This window comes from Centroberyx gerrardi, chromosome 3 (assembly GCF_048128805.1).
Source record: "Centroberyx gerrardi isolate f3 chromosome 3, fCenGer3.hap1.cur.20231027, whole genome shotgun sequence".
Taxonomy (NCBI): domain Eukaryota; kingdom Metazoa; phylum Chordata; class Actinopteri; order Beryciformes; family Berycidae; genus Centroberyx; species Centroberyx gerrardi.
In genome coordinates, this window is record NC_135999.1 from 28140804 (window position 1) to 28150098 (window position 9295).

General features: G+C 41.9%; 1 protein-coding gene across 1 annotated transcript in view; it reads right to left on the reverse strand.

Annotated features, from left to right (window-relative positions):
• The window catches only part of cacna1ab (calcium channel, voltage-dependent, P/Q type, alpha 1A subunit, b), a 188851-nt gene that overhangs the window by 118431 nt on the left and 61125 nt on the right, over positions 1-9295 (reverse strand). The window lies entirely within an intron of this gene.

Consider the following 9295-nt stretch of genomic DNA (forward strand, 5'->3'; position numbering starts at 1 on the left):
TACGCAGCCTGGAACATGTTACTAGAACTCACTCCGATGTTATTTGACTTCACACCTTCTCACTCGCTTCCCCAAATAGTCCTTCCCCCTCCCTCCTCCTTCCTTCCTTCTTCCCTTGCTTCCTTCCTTCCATCTTTCTATCCTTCCTCCCTTCCTTGCAACAATGCTCTAAAATCATCGCATCTTTGTTATGTAATGTTAACAGTTTATATGCTGTATATTGTACTTTAACTTGGCCTGTGTGTATGTCTTTGAGCTGATTTATAGGTAATGTGTGTATGCGTGTGTGTGTGTGTGTGTCTGAGGTGATTGGCTGATAAATGATGAATGTCCAGGAAATGAGGAGTTCAGCAGCGAAGGAGAAGCAAACACATGACATCAGCAGCTTCTACATTAGTCACCAAATCACATCTGCAGAAAGGAGCGCTATCCCATTGTTTGGCACACACACACACACACACACACACAATTACATACATGTACACACAAGCAAGCATACACACAAACACGCCTACATACAGAGACAAGCACGTACACGTACAGTTGGGAACACTCACACACACCCACACACACACAAACAGGGAGCCGTACCTGCGGGGTCCTTTAAATAAGCTAATGGTAGTGTGTGTGTGTGTGTGTGTGTGTGTGTGTGTGTGTGTGGAGCAGGGCTGGTTGTGCTCGTGCTGCTGTGGTGACTCATCAGCCCAGTGAATCACACACAGATCTGATTTAGAAACAGACCGCATCTACCTGACTGCTGCTTCCACTGGCACACACACACACACACACACACACACAGATATATGTATACACACATATGCATACACAGGCACGCCTACACACACATCCATATGCACACTCACATACAGACAGAGGCACGTGCACAAACACACCACTGAGGTTTGCACTTGTACGCTCAGGTTTGACCGAGTTTTTGTGGGGTTTTGAAGGCAGATACTGATATATTTTGACCAAAATCGCAGATATTTGATATTTTGCTCCGATATTTGACATGTTCAAGTTTGACCATATTCAAGCCAAAAAATATTCCAAGCAGTATTTTCTTCTTATCAGGGTGGAAAAGCCTCTGAAACAGCATTTACACCATCTTATGACAGTAAAACTCTCCACTGAAAGACTAATAAAATTTGTTTTGTCCTTGTTATAATCTTGTCTGTCTCCTTTCTATCTTATTTTATTTTTTATTCTTCTTATTCTTTTTTTATTCTTCTTATTCTTTTTTGTCTGTTTCCTTTTTATCTACTCTTTCATTTTAGTTATTAATTTGGCTTATTTGTTTTGTAAAGCACCTTGTTAACGGTTATTTGCAAAGTGCAACATAAATAAAGTTTAGTACTATTATTATTATTATTATTATTTCTTAGGGATGGGACGATATATCGCAATTCAATATATCACAATACAAAAAAGAGACAATCTGTATGGTGGGGCAGAAAAATGAATTGTGATATCAGCTCCATTTTATTCTGCTGTAGTAATCACAGATGAGACGCTTGACCATCACAGTTTCACAAGCTCTCCATCCAAATTATATTATTTTCACTTTGTAATGACATTTTTACATTGTTGTTTATATTCTAGCAGCCAATGGCATCGCTAGAAAGATTTGTGGCTCAGAAATAAACAGAATTGTGCACAGTCAGACTTTGTCGTCATTGAACGTTTATTTATTACATCGTATCGCGTATCGAATCTCAAATTATTACTATTATCATCATTACTATTTTATTGTGTTTTTATGTTATCACTTTTAAATGCTGTTGTCATCGGCATAGAAGGTCATTCCTGTGCTGGACTATTTTTGTTTTTGAAACTTTAATGTCATTTTTAATGTAACTTTATGTAATGGTTTTAACCCATTTATTGTTTAATCAACCTTTTTTATGTAAAGCACGTTGAGTTGCAGTCTATGTATGAAAGGTGCAATATAAGTAAATAAACTTTAAACTTTATCTGGTTTTATTCTGTTCATTGAGTTTTTAGAGTGTTTTTTCTTTGAGTTTCTATTGTAAACCCCAAAATTTCCCTTATGGGACGACAAAACTGAATTGAATTGTTTCCACACATTAATTTGGGGAACAATAAAGGCGAAAACGAAAAGATGACAGTCTGTTGTTTTGCCTCCTCGTCCTCCTTTAACACTAACTCCGTATTACACAGCAGAAGAATCGACAGCAGACTAACTTTAGCTCGCCGTCCCCGATGATTCTGACTCGGGCTTCAAGGGATTTCGGAGCGTATTGATCCTGACGCAAAACCTTTCAATTAGCAGGTGAGCTCAGAGTGAGAAATACCTGGCTGCCGCTCCGCCGCTCCGGAGCAGACGAGTGGAGGGATGTGAACACGCCACCGCCGCTCAAATAATTAGCCCAATACCACAGTCCCCTGTCGCCAAATACTTAATTAAAAACCAGCCTAGTGTGTGTGTGTGTGTGTGTGAGAGTGTCCAGAGGATTAAAGACTGTAATTATAATTACGTTCTCTCTCTCTCTCCTCTCTGTCTGTCTCTCTGTCTTTTTTTTTTTTTACTTTCTCCTAACACGTACCCTCCTGGTACTTTTACATAGACACACACACACACACACACACACTCTAGACCACCGTGGTCAAAGTCAGCAGTGGTTTTCTTCCAATTCTTCATGCTGGATTCTAAACAGTCTAATTAGCAGAAGCCTCCCAGTCACTGAGGAGTCACTTCTCTGTCTACAGCTCTTACTGCTTATCATTCAGTGGAACAGTGGACTAGACTGGAGAGTTAACATTGGTAGAATTAAAAGAAGAAAAGAAAAAAAAAACGAGCTGACTGTGAAGCATAATACTCTGTGTTTCTGGGTCCATTTTGTTGTTTGGTGTATTTTTCCTGTGGATAACTGGCCAAACAGATGTTGTGACGTCACATCAACATGTTTCCAGCAGCTAAAATGGAGTTTGATAGCAGAAAATGTTTCAGGATGTAAAACATCAGCGGTAAACGTCAGGTTTTGGTGTCAGTCCCTCAGAATCAAAGAGCGAGGGCTTCTTTCTAGAGGATTTAACAAATAAAATCAATAGTGGATCATAAGCTGCTCAGCTGGAAAGAGCTGTGTCTCAACTGATGTGTAAAATATGTTCCGGGTCAAATCCGTCTGTCCTCTCTATCCTCCAACAGCGCTGTGATTGGAGGAATCCTGTGAGACTTAATGAGATCGACGTCTCCTCCTCACCGGTTCAAAACAGACGACCTCTGACCCCAGGGTCCGAGGCTGGTATTGACGGCGTGACCCTGGCTAATGTAGCAGAGCTGCTGATAGACTGAGATAAGAGCCACCGCCTGCAGACACACTCCCATCCACGCAGTTAAATTAAGACTCAATCACTTTTGAAACCACAGTTCTCACACATGAATATCACCAAAGCCACATGTAGTACTATGATGTTATATTTCCTTTGGAGTGACATAAAAGATGTGCCATGGCCGGTTCAGTCTTCCTCTGATATGTAGAATGGTCATATTTCATCCAGACTTCTGAATATTTGAGGCCGTGGGTTGAATTACTCGCTAATTTAATTAGTCATTATTTACATTTTCAGTCAGAAAAACAGACATATTAGTCTTCTTTATGCGCTCCAAAATCAATCTGCGGTTCAGAGCAGACGAGTCCAGGTGGTTTGATGCCACTTGATGCCTCAAGTGCTTGTTGGCCAATTGAAAATAATTGGCACATTTGACAGTGTGTATGATGGACACTCGTAGTGTGTTTCTGCCTTTAGTTTCAGTCAACTGCTACTTGCTTTCTCTCTCTGTGTCATCATTTTGTCTAAAGCTGCATTTACACAGAAAATCTGATTTTTAACACTTTGTGGCACAGATCTGATTTTTCAAATATTTTTGCCTGGTTAAAACCCTTCATGCCTCACACAACTCACGCACAGATAACATCAGGCACAATTAAAAAAGGCTAAACACAATTTAACAATTTTTAGTTTAGTTTAGTTTTTTAGTTGCTTATTTGATTACAATGTATGCCTGCTTGAGAATTTCCCATTGGAATAAATTGCTATTGTTGTTCGATTTGACTTAAAATTAGCTGAGCAAACAGCCGCCTTCTCACACTTGAGGCTATAAACATTTACTCTGCACTCAATGGATATATAGCTAGCCACCATGACAACACAGACAGGTCATACTGCTGTCAGTGGCAATGCCTATTGGAAGAATTTATTTCCAAATAGCAATATATCAACAAAAAACAAAATTTAAAATGTAAAGGATCCAGTCTGTAAAATGTTCACACTTTGTTAACCAGGGACTTAAGTTACTTGCTGTCCTTTAAACAATGCTATATATAATCTGTGCTATCCCTGATTTTTAAGAGTTAGTGTCACTTTTTACAAACAGTGGAAATCTAATTTGTGAACCAAGTGGCTCATTTGCAAATGAGACAAATTCTATGTAGATAAAGTGAAGGACAAACAGCTAAAAAAATAAATAAAAAAAAGCTGCTCATGATCACTGTGACTGTGGTCCAGTGTAAATCTTGCCTGTGTTCTCACTGCATTAAGCTTCAGGTTTAGACAGCAGACACTCAGCCTGCTGACGATGATGATGATGATGATGATGATGATGATGTCAGAGGGAGAGAGAGAGTAGATTTCTCTGACCTCTCCTTCTCCTCCTGGACGACCAGAAAGGTCACCAGCTGGGGTCAAAGGGGGAGTGGCCAACAGACAGCTGCTGCTCCTGAACACCCCCCCCCCCCCCCCCCCACACACACACACACACATTCCTCCTCTGTTCCCTCCCTCCCTTTCTTCTTCTCAACTCCCTCCCACTTTGTTACCAGACAGATGGAGATAAATCACAAAATAACCTGAAGACCCTGAATTCCTCCTCTCTCTCTCTCTCTCTCTCACACACACACACACACACACACACACACACACACTTGCACGTACATGTGCACACCCATAAATTCACACACTATGGTCGGACCAGTGTGGGATTTTGAAGGCCGATAAAGATATTTTTAGACTGAAGCTGCAGATAGCCGCTCTTTTGTGCCAGTTTAGTCTTTTTAATGCCAAAAAAATATGCAGTGTTTCCTCCAGAATTTTCTTCTCATCAGGGTGGAAAAGCCTCTGAAACAGCATTTAGACCATCATGGGACACTAAAACTCTCCACTGAAACCCAGACTAATGACATTTTTTAGGGTTAGCAGCTCTTTAAGGCAGAATAACCCACTACACCTATTCAATGGTATAGGGGAAACTCTGGATATTAGGCCTTTAAAAGAAGAATTAATTTACAAAAAGCATATTTGAACAATTAAATGGATAAACACGATGTGCAAAGAAAATAAAATGTCATTGTGGGTTTTACAGGTTGTTTTTATGTCACTGTACTCAAGGAGGAACAAAGGACCATTTTTTATTATTTTTTTTAATGTTCCTTTGTGGTTTTTAGTGTTTTAAGCTGTTTGTTTAGTGCTTTAGCTTCTAGTTTTTAACTGTTTCATCGTTATCCTGTCTGTAACTTTTTATGCTTCTATCTTTGCCAGGTCCTCCTTGAAAAAGAAGTCTTTGTTCTCAACGGGATTTTACCTGGTTAAAATAAGGTTAAATAAAAAAATAAATAAAAAATGACTGGCCGATATCCAATATTTAATCAAAAGCCAAAATCGGCCCGATGTATTGGCAAACCAACATATGGGTCTAACCCTATCACACACACCCATAAAATCCACCCTAAAAACCCTCCCAGCCCCGACCTAATCAGAGCGTCCTGCCACTTTCCCTCCCTCCCTTCTGTCACAGCAGCTCTCCTCCTCCAGTTATCCACTCATCCTCCTCAGCATCTTGTTGATTGACAGCTGTGCTGACCCCAGGGCCCGCCCTCTCCGATTGACAGGACCAATCCCCTGGCTTGGCCGAGTGACACACTAACGTGGCAGACCGGTTGTCAGGCTGATTGTCAGGCTGCTGATGCCGCAGCGTCCCGGTCAGCTTGACTGAACTGAAGTCTAGCACTCTGCTTTAAACGCTGAGGAGCGACACTCTGCTCCCTGAAAGATGAACTTCTTTTTAGTGTTTTCAGGATCGAAGGTAATGACGAGGGCTTAGATTTCATATCAGTAAAAACTGTAGTGTGCGCGATTATATTTCTTTCTCAGTATCTACCTTTTTGGTTTTTCTCCTTCGCACTTGTCACTCAAAGACTTTTAGGTGTGCAAAAATTATATTTTCTTTATATCATTAACAATAAAAGCCATGAATGCTACTAAACAATACACAGTCCACGTCTGTAGAAACTTTATACAGTTCTTTGGCTTTCTATGGCAGTACTGTCTGTTGTATTTGGGGGCAGCACGGTTGCACAGTTACCTCCAACAACGAAAATGAAAGGAAGTTATCTTTTCACTGCGCTGTTTGTTTGTCTGTTTATTAGCAAGATATCTCAAAAAGTTATGGATTTGGCTGAAATCTGGTGGACAGATAGCCATCCAGATCTGGGATTTCCACCATTAGACGATTTTCATTTTCTAGCCATACTGTAGCTATCATGCTGCGTTCATGTGCTGCGACATCTGGGACTTCCAAGTCGGCTGCTAAACAGCGTTGCATTCACGTGCCATTTTGTCGGAAAATCAAATGGTAAATGAACATAGAGTAAACCGTTGCAGCTGCAGCTTTGCTAGTTGGTGAATTGTTCAGCGTTGGCGGAGGTTTGCGCTCTACCAAGTGCCTTGTAGTTATTGGAGAGATCCGTCATTCAAGTTCAGGACCCCAGTTTATCAAATCCATCTGATTACGTAGAGTCTGACTAAAGTAAGACACCATGAAGCATCCAATGACGTTCACCTACTTTAGATTTTTAACGTTGGAAAAAGGAGAATTGTCGATTTAGCGCCTAAAACATCAGTTCAACATGTGGAGGTAATGCCCTTTAATCTCAAAAAATACCTAGCTAACAACTCCTAGATATCAGTTAGCATCTCAAAAAGTGTTTTAATGTTTTTGACCTCTTTAAAATCTAGCAGATATTGCTCATTAGAGTGATTGTATTAGTGTGAATGTAGCTGATAATCGTGACACCATGAAATATCGGAGCCTGTAAAAATGCCCACATGTCCTACTTGTTAATCACCACTAGGAGGCTGATGGGAACGTTTTTTCGGCAGCTCGTATTTATGGTAAATCCGATATGACATGAACACAGCATGTGTATTGTGTTACTATGTTAGTTGTTGATGTGTCTCTGCAAGAAAAAATCCCATATATTTGTTGTGAGAGAAGTGATTCAGATTGTAAAGGAACAAGATTGAATCTCTATAGAAGATGTGGACAGGGAAAGAGAGGGAGAGAGGAGATAGGTGCTGTAGGTTAGGTGTGTGTGTGTGTGTGTGTGTGTGTGTGTGTGTGTGTGTGTGTGTGTGTGGAGGGGGGGGGGTAAAAAGCTTGGTGGGCATACAATCACACTCCTATTCCACTTAGCCCTAGCAAGGAATGATGGGTAATGGAAAGAATAGCCTATAGCAGCCAGGGACTGTACTGCAAAACAAAACCAAGCTTCAAATTAGCTTTTGATATACACTCGTGCGCACACACACACACACACACACACACACACACACACAGAGATAGATGCAAACACCGTCCATGGTCAGGCACGCACACAGAAACACACACAGGAACACACACACGCACAAACGGCGAACACGCACGAGCCAGCAATCACACCTACGCACACTTGCCCACGCATAGACTCACACACACACACACACACGCACACACACACACACACACACACACACACACACAGCGATGCCTGCGCTTGGCCCTGTTTCTGGGGAGAGGCGCCCTGGGCTGCAGGGGGTTGGAAACCAGCTCAGATCAAACACACACTGAGCCTGTCACTACCCCTTCACTCCTCTACCTCTCTCGCCCTCTCTCTCTCTCTCTCTCTCTCTCCACTCTTCTGCCTCTCCCTCACTCACTCTCTCTCTCTGCATATCTCTTACCCTTCCTGTTCACTCGCACTCTCTCTCTCTCTCTCAACTGCTTTCCCTCTCTGTTGTGATCTACTCTCTTCACTGCAGTCGACAGCAGCCAGAGAGTAAAATGGAGGGGGGGGTGGAGGAGAGCAAAACAGAGGAGAGCTGAGAGGAGGAAGAAATGAGAGAGGAAGAGGAGGAGGAGGAGGAGGAGGAGGGGGGGAGAATCACTCAGGGAAAGGCTCAGTCAGGAAGAGGAGGAGTGGCGAGAGACGAAGAGAGAGGAAGACGAAAATCTACGGGAAGAGTCGATGGTCCTCCGTTTTTTTCCCCTCTCTTCTTCTCCTCCTCTCCCTATACCCAAAGTCATCCTTTCTCAACCCCCCCCCCCCCCCCCCCCCCTCCGTTCCTCTCTTTATCTATCTCAAACCTTGAATAATGTTCAATTGCGGCTCAATTACAATAATTACAATCATTAAGGTGATCATTTCCTGACGCCACCATTCATTACTTTGGCTAAATAACTATTAGTAGCAGACTGTGGCTGGGATGGAGAGGGAGGCAGATGCCGTATATGATGTAGTTAATGACGTAGTATAGGATGTATTTGATGTGTACATGTAGTATGTATATATGGTGTAGTATGTATATCAGTCCCCAGAGTTTTTTGTGATTATTGCGGCCAAAAATGCTTGATTTTGCTGCGGCTTTTCTCAAAAATTGCGATACAATTTGCAAGGTTTTATGTGCTCTTTTTGCGGTAAAATTGCGGGAATTGGGAAAAATTGCAAGCAAAGGAACATTTTTTTTTCTCTCTCTCTCTCTCTCTCTCTCTCTCTCTCTCACTCACACACACGCACACACACACAGCCTCCCCCTATTCTCTCCCACTCTCCGTTTAAGCTATTAACTCTTCCAAGAGCTTGAATTTTGCACTCACCTCGATTCTTGCTGCTTTTGTTTTGTTTTGCACGGTAATTGTTTTGGCAGTAATTTGTTGGCAGGTGAGCTTTGTTCATCTTCCACCTGAATGCGCGCTGCGATGACGTAAGTTACCACGACACAAAATGCGACAATTGGTCCAAATCACAAGCGGTCTGTTGATTTGGCCATTTCATGCGGAAAAGTTGCGGCAATTTTGCAAAACTGCAAGCTCTCGCAAATATTGCGGAGATTTCTTGAATTTGCGTTAATTATTGCGATCGCAAAATCGCAAGTTCCTGGAGGGACTGGTGTATGACATGTACTGTATGTAAAGCCCTTGCTTGTGATAAAGGGCGATACAAATAAACAAGACCAGGCT